This window comes from Arachis ipaensis, chromosome B4 (assembly GCF_059453495.1).
Source record: "Arachis ipaensis isolate K30076 ecotype BB chromosome B4, ASM5945349v1, whole genome shotgun sequence".
In the NCBI taxonomy this organism is placed as follows: Eukaryota; Viridiplantae; Streptophyta; class Magnoliopsida; order Fabales; family Fabaceae; genus Arachis; species Arachis ipaensis.
Window position 1 is genome coordinate 53,818,883 of NC_142439.1, and position 17,566 is coordinate 53,836,448.

Genomic DNA, 17,566 nt, shown 5'->3' on the forward strand with positions numbered 1-17,566 from the left:
CCAAGAATCAATCATATATGCAACCAATTTTTAGCACAGCCAAATTATACAACATTCACACAACTCAAACACAAATAATCAAGATTAATTTCATGACACCCTACCTGGTTTTGCTGCTCCTAATTCAGTTAGACTTTCAGGTGGTCCTTAAGCACTTTTTCCTCCTAAATCACATCAAGAACAACTTTAAATCCAAAAACCCTCAACTAACCAAATCTCACTCAGCATGTTAGGAAGTTATTTCTAACCTTATACTTGCTGAAAGTTCACGTTTCTTGGCCCTCAAGTCAAGTTAAGCATGATTCCTAAGGAAGAACGTCAAGAAAACACATATTTAAGCATGTTTCCTTGAAACCAAATCAAAAGAGAGATGGTGTAGCCAACTCACCTTGATTCCAGCCTTGATAAGTCATATGATCATGTAGAGAAAGAAGAGAGGATCATTTTGGTCGGATTGGAATTTTGGTTTGAGTTTTAGTTCAGCAGAAATCAAGCTTTGAACATTTGGAACTAAGAACTTTTCTCTCTTTTTCTCTCTTCCTATTTTCGGCCACAAAGTGAAAATGAGCCAGCCTTGGGGTTTTGGGGGGTGTAGGGTGAGTTGTGATTGGTTGGCTTGGAGGTGGATTAAAATAATATTAAAATATCTCAGGTGTATAACTACTAAAACTAGATGTATCAGAACACTTGTAAAAACATCTCTAAAAATTATTTTTTGAGATACTAGCATAAATGACACTAGTAACATATATATTATGAGAATAAAACATGTATAATGAGGCCTTAGCATTGCTAAAGTCATCAGAGTGTGCTGGTGCTAAGCTGCACCAGTAAACTGTGAACCCAGTTAAACCGATTTTCCATTTTTAACTAAAACTGAGTAGGTAACCGTATAATATCATTCAAGAAGCTTCTATAACTAATATAATGATAATATCATCCTATTATCTCTCTTCTCTCATAAATCGTGTCCGGTTTGTCAAACTGAGACTATTTACGAAAAACCGAATCAAAACTCCTAACCGATACGTGATGCCAGGGCATTTTGGCCAGTTTCACTGACCTTTTCTTTATGGTTTTATGGAAGTTTCATGCACTTTCTTAGGAAATAAAGTTTTGGGTAAATAATCATTTACATCTTGATTCAAGCAAACATTGTGAATTTTATATGATTTCATGAGAATTATGCATGAATTGAATGATAAATTGAATGATGCATGATCTCATGGGTTAGAACCTATCTTTGATGCACTTTATTTGCTTGATTTCAGGACAAAGAAAGCAAGGAAGATGCCACGTTAATAGCCATGTTAGTTCAACTAACGTGACCATTAACGTGGAAAGGAGGCTAGCTTACAACGTTAATGAGAAAAGTGAACACCAATAACGCTTTCGTGAGCCATCATAGCCCACGTTAGTGTCCACGTTAACTACGTTAACATGGAAGCTAACGTGGAAGAAAAGTAAAGCTCCAACGTTAGTGGTAAAAGTGAATGCCACTAACATTGGGGAGAGGGGCACACTTAGCCACGTTAAGAGTCACATTAACTACATTAACGTGAATTCTAACGTGGGAGAAGCAATAAAGAGCCAACGTTAGTGACACTCACCTTTGTCACTAACGTTGGACTAAGCCTCTATTAGCCACGTTAGTGACACTCACCTTTGTCACTAACATTGGAGATGGCTATCACTACCACGTTAGAAGTCACGTTAAACTAAGTAACGTGAACTCTAACGTGGAAAGAAGGGTGTTTGGAGCGTTAGTGACAAAGGTAAGTGTCACTAACGCTCTCGAAGTTGAGGCATACCCACGTTAAGAGTCACGTTAGCTACACTAACGTGAACTCTAACGTAGGGAAGAAGGGGCCAAGGGCAACGTTATTGGCAAAGGTAAACGCCAATAATGCTCGCGATGGATCAAGAAGCAACGTTAGCGATCACGTTAGTGCCACTAACGTTGAAGTTAATGTAACTCATCTTGGGCTAGGAACGTTAGTGCAAAAGGTGATTGTCACTAATGTTCTCGAACCCACATTTTCACTTAACGTTAACGCCACTAACGTCCTAGCCAAAGTCCATGCCTACTTCACACTTTCTCTGCAAGTAAAGCTAAGCCCACTGAAGATTCCAAACTGCTTCAACTCAAGATCCAAAGGCCCATATCCAAGACTTGAAGAGCCAACTGGAAGATTAGAAGAGTAGTATATATAGGGGTAGTTTTGAACTAGAGAGGAGCTTTTGAGATTGAGAGGACTACTCTCTGTATCATTTTACTTTCTCTGCAATTTCTAGTTTTACTTTAGAATGTACTCTCCATCTTTGCTTTCCATTCTCAGAGCCATGAACAACTAAACCCCTTTCATTGGGTTAGGGAGCTCTGTTGTAATTTGATGGATCAATAATAGTTTTCATTATTCTTCTTCTTTCTTTTCTCTTGATTTTACTTGAAAGCTTTCAATCTTCATCCAATTGGATAGTTGTCTTGGAAAAGAAACTATTCATACTTGGATCTCTTCTGAACCTTGGAAGAGGAATGAAGAGATCATGCTAGAAATGCTTTCTCATGTTGGACCAAATTGGGGTTTGGGTGGATATGGTGACATATAATTCTCCCAATACTTTGATTTGGAAATACATGTGGTATAATCAGTGACCGCACCTCATCTCTTCTCATGAGCAATTAGACCAAGGAATTGGCTATTGCTCAAGATTTGAGAGATTGAGTTACCAAGAAATCGGAATTCAATTACTTAAGATTGCCAAGGAGATCAATGAATGCATTGATTGAGGAAGAGATGAGAATGAACTTGATCCGGAGAATGCAACATCTCCTAAGCCCAATGAATTTCCTGTTTCTAATCTTACCCATTCTCTTTAGTTTCTGTCATTTACTTTCCTGCCATTTAATTTCCTACAATTCTCATATCAAATTCTACTTATCTCAACTAGAACATTCCTCCAATTAAAGTTGCTTGACCAATCAATTCCTGTGGGATTCGACCTCACTCTATTGTGAGTTTTTACTTGACGACAATTCGGTATACTTGCCGAGGGAAATCTGTTGAGAGACAAGTTTTCGTGCATCAAGTTTTTGGCGCCGTTGCCGGGGATTGATTTTGTATCAGCAATGATTAAATTGGTGGATAACTAGATTGAGCACTTTTCTTTTCTATGATTTAATTCAATCTGAGTAATTTACTTTCAATTTTAGTTATTTCATTTCCTTTACCTCTCACCCATTTGTGGTGCTATCTGCATATCAATTTTTTTTACTATTTGGTCCACTGACCCACTAACTGTTTGATATATTGCATCACTCATACTAACAGCATTTCTGTAGAAAATAATGTCTACAAATACCCTTCTTGCCTTTGCCTTGTTGGTTGTATGACAGGTAGAAGAAGCGGGGCTTCAACTTCCTTTGATTCTAAACCTGAGAGGACCTTCCTTAGATTAAGGAGAGAAGCAAGAGGGAAGAGAGTAGTTGGTGCTAAGGAAGAGGAAGAGTACTTTGAACTAGACATGGATGAGAACATGGAGAACCATCATGAAGAAGAGGCTCACAACCATGGCAGAGAAGGTCCAGCGCATCATGCTGGGCAAGAGAGAAGTGTTCTAGGATCCTACATCAATCCAAACCCAGGAAACTGTGGAAGTAGCATCCAAAAGCCAACCATACATGCCAACAACTTTGAACTAAAGCCACAGCTCATCACCCTTGTTCAGAACAATTGTTCATTCGGAGGAAGTGTTCAAGAAGATCCCAATCAACATCTAACCACCTTCCTGAGGATATGTGACACTGTAAAGTCTAATGGTGTTCATCCTGACACCTACAGACTACTACTACTCCCCTTCTCACTCAAGGACAAGGCATCTAAATGGCTGGAATCCTTCCCGAAGGAGAGCTTAACAACCTTGGAAGATATGGTAAACAAATTCTTGGGGAGATTCTATCCTCCTCAAAGAATCAACAGGTTGAGAGCTGAGGTTCAAACGTTTAGGCAGCAAGATGGTGAGATTCTATATGAAGCATGGGAGAGATTTAAAGACTTGACAAGAAGATGCCCGCCAGATATGTTCAATGAATGGATGTAGCTGCACATTTTCTATGAAGGTCTTTCTTATGAATCAAAGAAGGCAGTAGACCACTCATCCGAGGGATCTCTGAACAAGAAGAAGACCATTGAAGAAGCCATAGATGTCATTGAGACTGTAGCTAAGAATGACTACTTCTATGCTTCTGAAAGAGGCAACACTAGAGGAGTGATGGAGCTAAACAATATGGATGCACTGTTAGCTCAAAACAAGATGATTACCAAGTAATTGGCTGACCTCACCAAGAAGATGGAGAGGAATCAAGCAGCAGCAATCACCACTTCAGTAGCAACTCAAGAAGGAGTAAATGAAGAAGCAAAGGGTAGTCAGGAGCAAGCCAACTACATTGGAAATTCACCTAGGCAGAACCATGACCCATACTCCAAAACGTATAATCCTGGCTGGAGGAACCACCCAAACTTTGGGTGGAGAAATCAACAAGACCAAGGCCAAGATCAGAGACGCCACAACCCCAACAACAATGCAGCTCACCAACATCCCACACAAAGATCATATCAGCACTCACCTAATAACACATCTCAACATCCATACCAAAGCCAAAATGGCCCTTCTCATCCCTCCAATCTTAACTCTGCATCATTAGAAAAAAGACTATCAAGGATTGAGACTCTACTTGAAGGCATATGTAAGAAAATCCAAGATAACAAAGTGTTCAAAGAGGAGGTGCGAGCCAATATCAAAAACCAGGGAGACACTATCAAGAGGTTGGAGTTTCTAGTGGGATACCTCTCTGAGAAGATTCCCAAACCTACTGATAGCTTCCCAAGTGACACAGAGAAGAACCCGAGAGGTGAAGCAAAGAAGGTCAGATGGGAAAATTGCAAGATGGTCACTATAAGTGATACGGGTATGGAGGAAGAGCTGAACAAACATTTAAAACAACCTGAAGATACCTCAGTAGAGACACAAGAAGAGGATCACCAAGAAACCACACTCACACAGAAGGAGCTGCTGAAACTCTATGCACCTTTTCGCCAAAGACTCAAGGGTAGTGTAGAAAAAAGAATATACTCAAAGTTCCTTGATATGTTTGCATCTCTCCATGTAAACATACCATTCATCAAGGCTCTCCAACAAATTCCCTCATACATTAAGTATATGAAAGAGCTGCTGACTAGGAAAAGCTCACTCAAAGGAGGGCATATAATAGTGATGAATAAGGAGTGCAGTGCTCTCATTCAACCAGAGTTGTCTATAAAAAGGAGGGACCCAGGGAGTTTTCACATCCCCTGTGCCATAGGAGAAACAATGTTTGACAAAGGACTTTGTGATCTAGGAGCAAGCATCAACTTAATGCCTTTATCTCTCATGAAGAAGTTGCAGATCAATGAGCTAATACCTACAGACGTAGTCATCAGGCTGGCTGACAAAACTCAAAAACAAGCAGTGGGAGTGGTTGAAAACATGTTGGTAAAGGTTGGGAACTACTTCCTTCCTACAGACTTTGTCATATTGGAAATGGAAGAAAGTCACCCCCACCCAATCATATTGGGAAGACTGTTCCTAGCTACAGCCAGAACGCTCATAGATGTGGAGTGAGGAGAGCTAATACTGAGGATACATGATGAACAACTCACATTCAATATCTTCAAACCCTCACAAGAGGGAGATCAGGAAAACAAGGAACCAAGGAAAGGGCATGACAAAGCACTGGTGGAAGAAACAAGCATTGAAGCACAGGGAATTCCTTTGGTTAATGAACAAGACAGTCAGCAGTTACCACAGCTAAAGGAAACTCAAGTGGAGCCAAAACCACCAGAATCATATGAGACCAGCAACATAGTCTCCCTAGGAAAAGAGACCACAAAGAGCAGGGCATCAACAAAAGAAACAACGAAGAAGGCACCAAGGAGATGGAGGAATAAGAAGATCCCTATAGAGGATTTCTCTCCAGGGGATAAAGTGATCTCAGCTTACTTTCTAGACATCCCACCTCATCTCCCCACCATCCCATCTCAGTTACCTAAGGTTTTCACCATCAACAAAGTTCTCTCCCTAGAACATGTGGAGATCCTTGATGAAGCCAATGGATATAGGTTTACTGCAAGAGGGGAAGATCTGAAGCATTACCAAACACCCTGACAAAGGCAGAACGTCAAGCTAGTGACGCTAAAGAAGCACTTCATGGGAGGCAATCCATGTTTTACATGCTTTTAAAGTAGTTAATAAAGCAAGGTTCATGAATTTCAAATCAACTTTGACATACAATTGAATGATTCCTTTTATGCAACATATAGTGAAGAACAAGTTTGGTGCTCAAGGCACACTAAGAGAACATAAATGTAACTCATATCATGTCACACTTAGAGCCTTGAACAAGTCATTTACACCACATAGCCCCAAACTAAGTTTGGTGTCACCAATGTTGCATACATGGATATTTGGTTGGTTAGTTGGTTTGCACTCATGAATAGCACTTAGTAATTAGAAACAAAAATCTTTAAAAAGTAGTTACCCCACTTTTTAAATTTTGCCGCCACTCTCCACAATTTTATTAATCACATTTTTTTTATTTTGTAGGAAAATTGATGGGACAATTGAAGGAGGGTTCGGCCACCACAAAAAGAGAGGACTATGTACGTGTCTTCAAGGGGATTGCATTGGGAAATGTTGCCATGCAACATTGGAAGAGTGACACGCTTGGAAATCGAACCAACCACCCTTCATAAAAGTGATGATCCTTGTGCCCATCCCATGCTAAAGCCCATCCGTTCATCATACACCCACTCCATCAATCCACACCTTTCATTCACTCACCACTTCCCTATATAAGTGGTTCTTATTCCATACCCTTCCACATTCCAAATTCTCATTCTTTGTACTTCTAACTCTCGGAACCCAATACCTCTTACCCCATCAAAAACACTCTCACTCACTCCCTTCACTACACCCCACCTTAACCGGCCGAATCCCATCATTAACTTATAATGCTCAACACATTCACATCTCAAAAGTCACTTATGGCATCATCAAGCTCTAAGAGAAAAAAAAGGGAAGGAGCCTATGGAGCAACGCCCTTTCGATGAGAAGAAGTTCAAAACCTTTCACCATGCATTGCAATATGGATGGATGGTTGATAAAGAGATCATATATGAGCTAGGCTTTCAAGTCAGAAAAACTGAGTGCCCCGAAATCACAGAGAAGGTAGAAAAGAGAAAATGGGAGCTCCTTACTGATCCAGTCATAAAAGTAAATGCAACTCTTGTAAGAGAGTTTTATGCAAATACAGTCAGGTATGATAAGGCAGATGACTCCTATATAAGCTTCGTGAGAGGGGTAACCGTGGACTTCAGCCCCATGAGCATCATGAGGGCATTAAAGCTGCGAGCCATACCATTTGCAGAGGAAAGCTATCACTCCAGAATAGATGGCAGCCCCAATCATGACCAGATTGTACAAGATATATGCGTGCAAGAAGCTGATTGGGTACGAGATCCTCAGGGGAAACCCAAGTTCATCAAGAGAGGAGACCTCACCCCTGAGGCAAAGGGGTGGTTTGCAATTGTAAGGAGATCCATCCTTTCTGCCGGGAATAACTCATAGGTGAATCTTAAGAGAGCAACAATGGTGCAATGTATACTTAAAGGGGGAGAGATCAAGGTCCATGAACTTATAGCTCAAGGTATTAGGAAGATGGCTGAAAAGAGCGATTCTGGAGGAAGGTTAGGCTACCCCAGCACTATTTTTCGTCTGTGTGACAGGACTGGGGTGGTGTTCGAGGATGAGGACCCCGAGTGGATAAAAGTAGGCATCCCAATTACTGTTCGACGGATGCATGCGGTTGCATCTCCCCTACCTCAACGAAAGCCAAGAAAAAGGCCATCCCATCAAGTAGTAGAAGGACAAAACTTAGAGGAGCAAGCCCCTTTAGACATGCACCAGCTACAGGAAGCCATTGATGGCTTATCTAGACAATACTTGGAAAATCAAGGGGCACAGAAAGAATTGCAACTACTGTTGGTAAGCCGTCAAGAAGAATTACTCTCTGGATGGATGAATCAACATGGGGAATGGCAAAAGCAATTGATGGAGCAACAACTGAAACAAGGGAAACATTGGGATGAATCCTTCCACAGGATAGAGCAAAGGCAATATCAACAACAAGAAGCCATCCAAAAGCTAATCAACATCCAAGCACATCAAGGTACACACATACATGAAATGCATCGGAAACAACTGGAATAGGCAGAACTCTTTGACGAATACAAAGCGTTTGCAGAAGGAGTTTACATGAACGAGACTGGACATCATGTTAACACCCAAGCCAGGCTCGGGTACTTAGTTGGACAACTGCCTGTACTGCACCCGGGAATCACAAGATATGAAGAAGTAAAGGATGAATTAGCGCAAGAAGAAAGAGAGAGGATAGAAAAGAGTCATGAATCAGTAAGGAAAGCACTTGAGGAGTGGAAGAAAGCCAAGCTAGCACGGATACGAGGAAACACGAGTGGACACAAAGAGGACAAACAAGAGGGAGAGCATGAGCAACCCCATGAGTAAAAGGTGGTGGAGTTCCCGTATTGTCCCATCTTTTTCAAGTTTTAAATAAGGAAAATCATGTATGAAGTAGAACATGCTTCCATGGTAGTTTAGGATTTTCAATTCTGTCTTTAGTATTTTCCTTGCTTTTGTCATATGTGTGCTGGTTCAAGTTACCTGTTTTCATCTGCATCTTGCTTATTGTATGTTTGTCCTTTAAAACCAAATAAAAAGAGATGGTATGAAAGACCAGAGAGATGTTCAAGTTGTGGAGTAGGTTCTTAAATTTGTGGTGTAGTAATCACTTAGCTAAGTTAGTTCACCAACAAAGTAGGAAGGCAACTATCTGTCTTGAATCATATGCTTAAAACACACCCCAGGAGACTAGCTAAATAACCAGATCCTAATAAGAAAAAGGAAAAGAACAATAAGAGTTGAAAAAGAAAGAAAAGCAATAAGAAATAAGGCTAGGCACCAAGGGCTTTAATCTTGAGGGATATATCTGTGGTGCTCTTGTACCAAGGATCTGCTTGGATGAATAAGTTCTTAGGAGGGCTTCATCACTTGGTAACTTGGGTTAACTAACCCGGGATTATCAACTAAAAATCCACTATCAAGAGCAACCTTGCTATAGAATATTTAGTAACCCAAAGAGGTGCTGGACACCAAGGCCTCAAGGAAAGAAAATAACAAACCATGTGCTTGTGGTGTGTATGTATGGGGGAGAGAGACTTGAGGGAGTAAGTCCTTAGGGGTGTTTCAACACCTAGCACCTTGAACCAACTGGATCGGGAGTATTGGCTGAAAGCTTATCTTAAAGAGTCGCCCCCTCACAGAACACTTAGCCTAAGGATGCAATAATTCATGGAAAGAGAAAGGGATCAATAAATAAAAGTCTCAAAGGGTGCAATCAAGTGAGTATTCCAGGGCATGATAAAGGTCTAAAAGCCAATAAAGGAATGAACCTAAGTTGCTATGCATGAAACCCCATAAAACCAAGGACATGACTTCTACAATAATGATTCATTTCTCTTGTCATTTCATTCATCATTCTCCTGTTCTAGTACTTGCTTAGGGACAAGCAAGCTTTAAGTTTGGTGTTGTGATGCCAGGGCATTTTGTCCAGTTTCACTGACCTTTTCTTTATGGTTTTAGGGTAGTTTCATGTACTTTCTTAGGAAATAAGCAAGTTTTGGGTAAATAATCATTTACATCTTGATTCAAGCAAACATTGTGAATTTTATATGATTTCATGAGAATTATGCATGAATTGAATGATAAATTGAATGATGCATGATCTCATGGGTTAGAACCTAGCTTTGATGCACTTTATTTGCTTAAATTCAGGACAAAGGAAGCAAGGAAGAAGCCACCTTAATAGCCACGTTAGTCCAACTAACGTGACCATTAACGTGGAAAAGAGGCTAGCTTACAATGTTAACGAGAAAAGTGAACACCAATAACGCTTTCGTGACCCATCATAGCCCACGTTAACTACGTTAACGTGGAAGCTAACGTGGAAGAAAAGTAAAGCTCCAACGTTAGTGGTAAAAGTGAATGCCACTAACGTTGGGGAAAGGGGCACACTTAGCCAAATTAAGAGTCATGTTAACTACATTAACGTGAACTCTAACGTGGGAAAAGCAATGAAGTGCCAACGTTAGTGACACTCACCTTTGTCACTAACGTTGGACTAAGCCTCTATTAGCCACGTTAGTTGCCACATTAATTGCATTAACGTGGAGGCTAACGTTGAGGAAAGGAATGATGAGCAAACGTTAGTGACACTTACCTTTGTCACTAATGTTGGAGATGGCTATCACTACCACATTAGAAGTCACGTTAACCTAAGTAACATGAACTCTAACGTGGGAAGAAGGGTGTTTGGAGCGTTAGTGACAAAGGTAAGTGTCACTAATGCTCTCGAAGTTGAGGCATACCCACGTTAAAAGTCACGTTAGCTACACTAACGTGAACTCTAACGTAGGGAAGAAAGGGCCAAGGGCAACGTTATTGGCAAAGGTAAATGCCAACAACGCTCGTGATGGATCAAGAGGCAACGTTAGTGGTCACGTTAGTGCCACTAACATTGAAGTTAATGTAACTCATCTTGGGCTAGGAACGTTAGTGCAAAAGGTGATTGTCACTAACGTTCTCAGACCCACATTTTCATTTAACGTTAACGCCACTAACGTCCTTGCCAAAGTCCATGCCTACTTCACACTTTCTCTGCAAGTAAAGCTGAGCCCACTGAAGATTCCAAAATGCTTCAACTCAAGATCCAAAGGCCCGTATCCAAGACTTGAAGAGCCAACTGGAAGATCAGAAGAGCAGTATATATAGGGGTAGTTTTGAACTAGAGAGGAGCTTTTGGGATTGAGAGGACTACTCTCTGTATCATTTTACTTTCTCTGCAACTTCTAGTTTTACTTCAGAATGTACTCTCCATCTTTGCTTTCCATTCCCAGAGCCATGAACAACTAAACCCCTTTCATTGGGTTAGGGAGCTCTGTTGTAATTTGATGGATCAATAATAGTTTTCATTATTCTTCTTCTTTCTTTTTTCTTGATTTTACTTGAAAGCTTTCAATCTTCATCCAATTGGATAGTTGTCTTGGAAAAGAAACTATTCATACTTGGATCTCTTCTGAACCTCGGAAGAGGAATGAAGAGATCATGCTAGAAATGCTTTCTCATGTTGGACCAAATTGGGGTTTGGGCGGATATGGTGACATATAATTCTCCCAATACTTTGATTTGGAAATACATGTGGTATAATCAGTGACCGCACCTCATCTCTTCTCATGAGCAATTAGACCAAGGAATTGGCTATTGATAAAGATTTGAGAGATTGAGTTTCCAAGGAATTGGAATTCAATCACTTAAGATTGCCAAGGAGATCAATGAATGCATTGATTGAGGAAGAGATGATAATGAACTTGATCCGGAGAATGCAATATCTCCTAAGCACAATGAATTCCCCATTTCTGATCTTACCCATTCTCTTTAGTTTCTGCCATTTACTTTCATGCTAAATTCCCCATTCCCCATTTAAGATTCTACAATTTACTTTTCGTCATTTATATTCAGCTCTTTATTTCCAGCATTTACATTTTCTGCAATTTACTTTCCCGCCATTTAATTTCCTGCAATTCTCATATCAAATTCTGCTTAGCTCAACTAGAACATTCCTCCAATTAAAGTTGCTTTACCAATCAATCCCTATGGGATTCGACCTCACTCTATTGTGAGTTTTTACTTGACGACAATTCGGTATACTTGTCGAGGGAAATCTGTTGAGAGACAAGTTTTCGTGCATCAATACGGTTCAAAAAATAGGTTCTTCGTGACCGCATTATCGAGCTTGCCTCGGAAAAGGTTCTAGCTTAAAGATAACATAATGACAATAAGGATTGAGATACTTGATGATGTATTCAAGGTTCTCCCCTTACTGATCATCCGGAGAAATCCGTACTTCCAGAAAAGATCTCGCGTACTCAAAAATCGGGGTTGTTACACTCTGTTGTCAGGAGAGACAAGTCAAATCCGTGGATCAGAGACCCAAGAGATACATACTCAAGCTGTCGCCCAATGACTACGTTGAGCTCAGATAGAATGGGAGTGGTTGTCAAGCACTCGTTGATAAAGTTGAGAATGATGATGAGTGTCACAGATCATCATATTCTTTATATTGAAGTACGAGTGAGTATCTTAGAACAGAATCAAGCGTGATTGAAAAGAAAACAATAGTAATTACATTAATCCATTGAGACACAGCAGAGCTCCTCACTCCCACCTATGGAGTTTAGAGACTCATGTTGTAGAAGATACAATATGAGATGTAAAATGTCATACGTTACCAAAATAAATCTCTAAAAGTAGTTTTTATACTAAACTAGTAACTTAGGTTTACAGAAAATGAGTAACTAAGTGCAGAGAGTGCAGAAATCCACTTCCGGGGCTCACTTGGTGTGTGCTTGGGCTGAGCATTGAGCTTTACACGTGCATAGGCCTTTTCTGGAGTTAAACGCCAGTTTGGATGCCAGTATGGGCGTTTAACTCTAGTTCTGGTACCAGTTCTGGCGTTTTAAACGCCAGTTTGGGCCATCAAATCTCGGGCAAAGTATGGATTATTATCCATTTCTGAAAAGCCCAAGATGTCTACTTTCCAACGCAATTGAGAGCGCGCCAATTGGGCTTCTGTAGCTCCAGAAAATTCACTTCGAGTGCAGGAGGGTCAGAATCCAGCAGCATCTGCATTCCTTTCTTAGCCTCTAAATCAGATTTTTGCTCAGGTCCCTGATGAACGAATTCTTGACGGTTTAGAATTTATCTAATGGAGTCTCGTTGTAAAGTATAGTTTCCAAACCAATCAATAATCCTTTCATACAAAAAAATTGGTTGTCACAAATAACAAACCCCAATAAGAATTAACCGGAGTATTTAGACTCCGGGTCGTCTCACGAGGAATTGCAATGAAGTGTATGCTTATTGGCTAAAAAAGGTGTAAGGGGTTTTTGGTTGATAAGAGGGTCAAGAAAATAAATGACAAGAAAAGTAAATCAATCAAGCAACTAAAGAAAGCAATTAATAAAGAGAGACATTCATGGCAAGTGTTGAGATCAAAGGCTTTCTATCCTAGTCATGCAATGATTAATTCATCTTATTTAGTCAACTCCAACAAATAAGGAGAAAGTCAAACAAGACTAATCAATCATACTACAATAAAAACAAGAATTTATCTTATTACGTCATCTCCAACATTGGAAGAAGGTATCATATTATCTTCCATGAGAGAAAGTCTAATAAGACTAGCTAATCTCAATCCAAAAGTCCTAATCAACTTACTAATTAAATTAGCAAAAGATTAGCGGCAATGGAAACAATATTAGCTAACAACTCTAGATCACCAACATAAGTTGGGTTTTCATGACTCAAGATTGCCCAATTACTTTTTCCAAGCCAAGAATGCTCAAAATCTACTCTAAAGCCCAACCAAGCATTTTGTCAAACACTTGGTGGGTACAAAGCGAAAGCATGGTAAATGAGCAAGAATAGTAAAATCTACCAACTACAAATTGCAAGGAAACAAGAAATCAACAATAGCAATCAAGATCAACCTAAAAGAAGCATAGAAACATAAAATTGCATTAAAGAAAATTAGATCCAACAATGGTTCATCAACATAAAAGTAACAAAATAAAGGAAATGACAAGTAAAACTAGAAGAGTAGAGATGTAACAACAAGAAATTAAAAGGGGGAACTAAATTAAAACAAGAATTAAAAGTTGGATTTGAGAAAATTAAACCTAAACTACCCTAAATTCTAGAGAGAAGAGAGAGCTTCTCTCTCTAGAATTCTATCCTAAAACATGATGAAAACTAAACTATGACTACTTGGTTCATTCTCCCTTCAATCCTTGGATTCAATAGCATCAGAAATGGGTTGAATTGGGCCCAAAATGAGCTGCAAAATTGCTGGGGGCGATTTCATTAAAGTGGACCCACAGGCAGAATCGGCACGCGCGCGTACATGGCGCGTGCGCGCCCCTGAACGCGAAATAACATATGTCAAATTTTATATCATTTTGAAGCCCCGGATGTTAGCTTCCCAACGCAACTGGAACCGCCTCATTTGGACCTTTGTAACTCAAGTTATGGTCATTTGAGTGCCAGAAGGTCAGACTTGACAGCTTTACGGTTCCTTCATTTCTTCATGAGTTCTCCCACTTTGCATGCTTTTTCTTCATTCCTTCCATCCAATACTTGCCTTATAAACCTGAAATCACTCAAAATCACATCAAGGTATTGAATGGAATTAAAGTGAATTAAAATCACCAATTTTAGGGCCTAAAAAGCATGTTTTCACATTTTAGCACAAATCAAGGGAGAATTGCAAAATCATGCTAATTCATTGAATAAATGTGAAAAAAGTTGATAAAACCACCCAAATTAAGCACAAGATAAACCACAAAATCGGGGTTTATCAAATCTTCCCACACTTAAACCAAGCATGTCCTCATGCTAAGAATAAAGAAGGACAAGAAAAGGGTATGAACATTTATTCAATGCAAATAAACTATATGCACCTATCTATATGAATGCAACTAAATGCAAGATGATTCTACCTACTTGGTCAAAAGCAAATCAATCTCCAAGAATATATATCAAGTAGGGCTAAGTAGTATGAAGATTCATGGATCCTACCAATTTGAATATCAAAATAAAGTACAAATAGACTTGCAAGAAGAAAAGTTCATGAAAGCCGGGAACAAGGAATTGAGCATCGAACCCTCACCGAAAGTGTATCCGCTCTAGTCGCTCTAGTGTATAGGGTTGATCACTCAATTCTCTTCTACTCATGCTTTCTAAGATTTGTTTTTCATCTAACAATCAACAATTATTCAATGGATGCATACATTCAACATGAGGACTTATTTATAGGTTGTAATGGGGTTAGGGTAAAGGTAAGGATGCATATGGTCAAGTGAGCTTGAAATTTGTATCTTTGATTAGCCTAAGCTCTCACCAAACACATATAACAACCTATACAATTCTAATACACAAACTAGCTACCCATGATTCCCACTTTTTTCACATACTCATGCATTCATTTTGATTATCACAACTCGTATGCATTGATTTTTATTGAACTTTGAACTTTGGGGCATTTTTGTCCCCCTTTTTATTTTTTTTCTCTTTTTTTTATTTTTTTTCTTTTATATATATATATATATATATTTTTTTTTTTCATCATCATTTTTTTTTTCACTAAGGTATATATAAACGTATCAATGCATATGGTTTTACATATTTAATGCATAAGCATGTACCCAATTCCCAAAAATCTTCAACAAAAATACAAAAACACACTTTTCTCTCAACTAATGTCCCAAGTTTCCCATACCCAAATGATACATACCCACACTAGCCTAAACTAATCAAAGATCCAAATCAAGGACATTTATTGTTTTTCACTTAGGGGTAGTGATGTGCTATAATTAAGAACAAAAGGGATTAAATAGGCTCAAAAGTGGCTAACAATGGTTGATGAAAGGTAGGCTATTTGGGTAAGTGAGCTAAATAAAATGATGGCCTCAATCATATAAATGCATGTATACATGGAATAATGGACATAAAGAATCAAACAAATCAAAGATTACAATCATAGAAAGAGAATAATGCACACAAGAATGAAAAATAACTGGTTATAAGATGTAACCACACAATTAGGCTCAAAAATCACATGCTTGTGTTCTTAGCTCAAAAACCATGTTCCAAAATACATTCTTCAAGAAAGTTTGTCACAAAAAAATTTTTTTTTTCAAATTGGTAGGGTGCCCTAAAAACAATTTTTCTTGGAAAAAAAATCATCACCCTAACCAAGTAGACCTAATATAAAAAGAAGTGGTAAAATATGTACAAATCCTAACTAACATGCAACCTATCATGCAATGCAATAACTAACTAACAAAGACAAAAATTAAAAATTGGTGTTGAAAGAAAGAGATTGTTACCAGTGGAGGTCAGTCGGACGACCTCCCCACACTTAGAAATTTGCACCGTCCTCGGTGCATGCAAAGAAGAGCAATGTGGATGGGTTGCTACAATTGATGAGCATCTTCAAAAGAGTTGTGTGAGTGAACTTGTTGGTTGCCCCTTTTAGAAGCTTCCTTGTTCCTTTCCTTCTTGGTGGCCAACCTAAAAGGAGAGAAAAAGAAAGACAAGTAAGCCTATAACAAGGATATTGAAACAAATAGAACATTGGCGAGGGATAATGCCAAATAAAAATAAGGTTCTCACTACATGATAGCTACAACATGTGAGTGAGAAAGCAATTCAAGCAAAGGCATATTAACTAATACTTTATGCAAGAGGAAAGCCAAAGCATAGGTGAATAATATGAAGAGCATGTTGCAGCAAGCTTAATCAACAATTGACACAAACAATAATAGTGATAAGCATGAGAGCATTTGGTCCCATCCTAACTCAATGATGATGAGGTATAAAAACAAGGGATCATGAGTCAGGAAGGACTAAAGCACTAATCTTGTGTGTAGAGAAAATTTACAATTAATGCCAAACAAGTCACAAAACACCAAAATAATCCAAAGAATTCTCATCAATTGAGTAAGAGAATTCAATACCATTATTAAAATAAGAAACTTAGAAAAGAAGATAAGAACAAGATATAAAAACAAAATTAAAATGAAATAAATGAAAATAAGCAAATGTAATAAAAGAAAATGGAAGAAAAGAAAATTTTAAATTAAATCTTTTTTTACCAGCACAGACGCGTTACGCACGCCTCCACGCCGATGCACAGTTTGGCTAAAGGACGCGTACGCGCCAGGTGCGCGCACGCGTGGGTTGCAGGCACAACAAGATAGGCACAAACTGGGCATAACTCTCTGGGACATGTACCAGGAGGGTAGGTGACGCTATCGGCGTGCATGCGCACAGCGTGCGTGCGCGCGCATTACGCAATTAGCTTCAGGGACGCGTACGCGCCAGGTGCGCGCACGCGCGGGTGGTTTGTGCTTCTGGCATGGTGCTGGCGCAGTGTAGGCACAACTCTCAGGTCAATGTATGGAGGGGTGAGATTTTTCAATCCACGTGTCCGCGCACATGGCGCGTCCGCGTGGATGGTCAAAAATGCTTGAGGCGCGCGTACATGCCAGGTGCGCGCACACGTGGGTAGGTGCTCTGTTTTTCAAAATTTTTCCAAGTTCTTGCACCAAACCAAGCATTCCAAACCTCCAAATAGCTACCCAAACACCTTAAAACCTTATTTAAAATATTATACTACTAAATAAACTCAACAAACAAAACAAAACATGAAATCAAATCTATTCTACCGATATTTACAAAGGAGAAAAATGAAAAGAGTTTACCATGGTGGGGTGTCTCCCACCTAGCACTTTTGTTTATTGTCCTTAAGTTGGACTTATGGGGAGCTCCTCTT

At 39.3% G+C, this 17,566-nt stretch overlaps 1 non-coding gene across 1 annotated transcript; it reads right to left on the reverse strand.

Moving 5' to 3' along the window:
- Window positions 1–3,978: 3,978 nt before the first annotated feature.
- LOC148567612 (small nucleolar RNA R71) lies at window positions 3,979–4,085 on the reverse strand. Its single transcript, XR_015883024.1, has one exon. It is a non-coding gene; the product is annotated as a small nucleolar RNA R71 (small nucleolar RNA).
- Window positions 4,086–17,566: the final 13,481 nt, after the last annotated feature.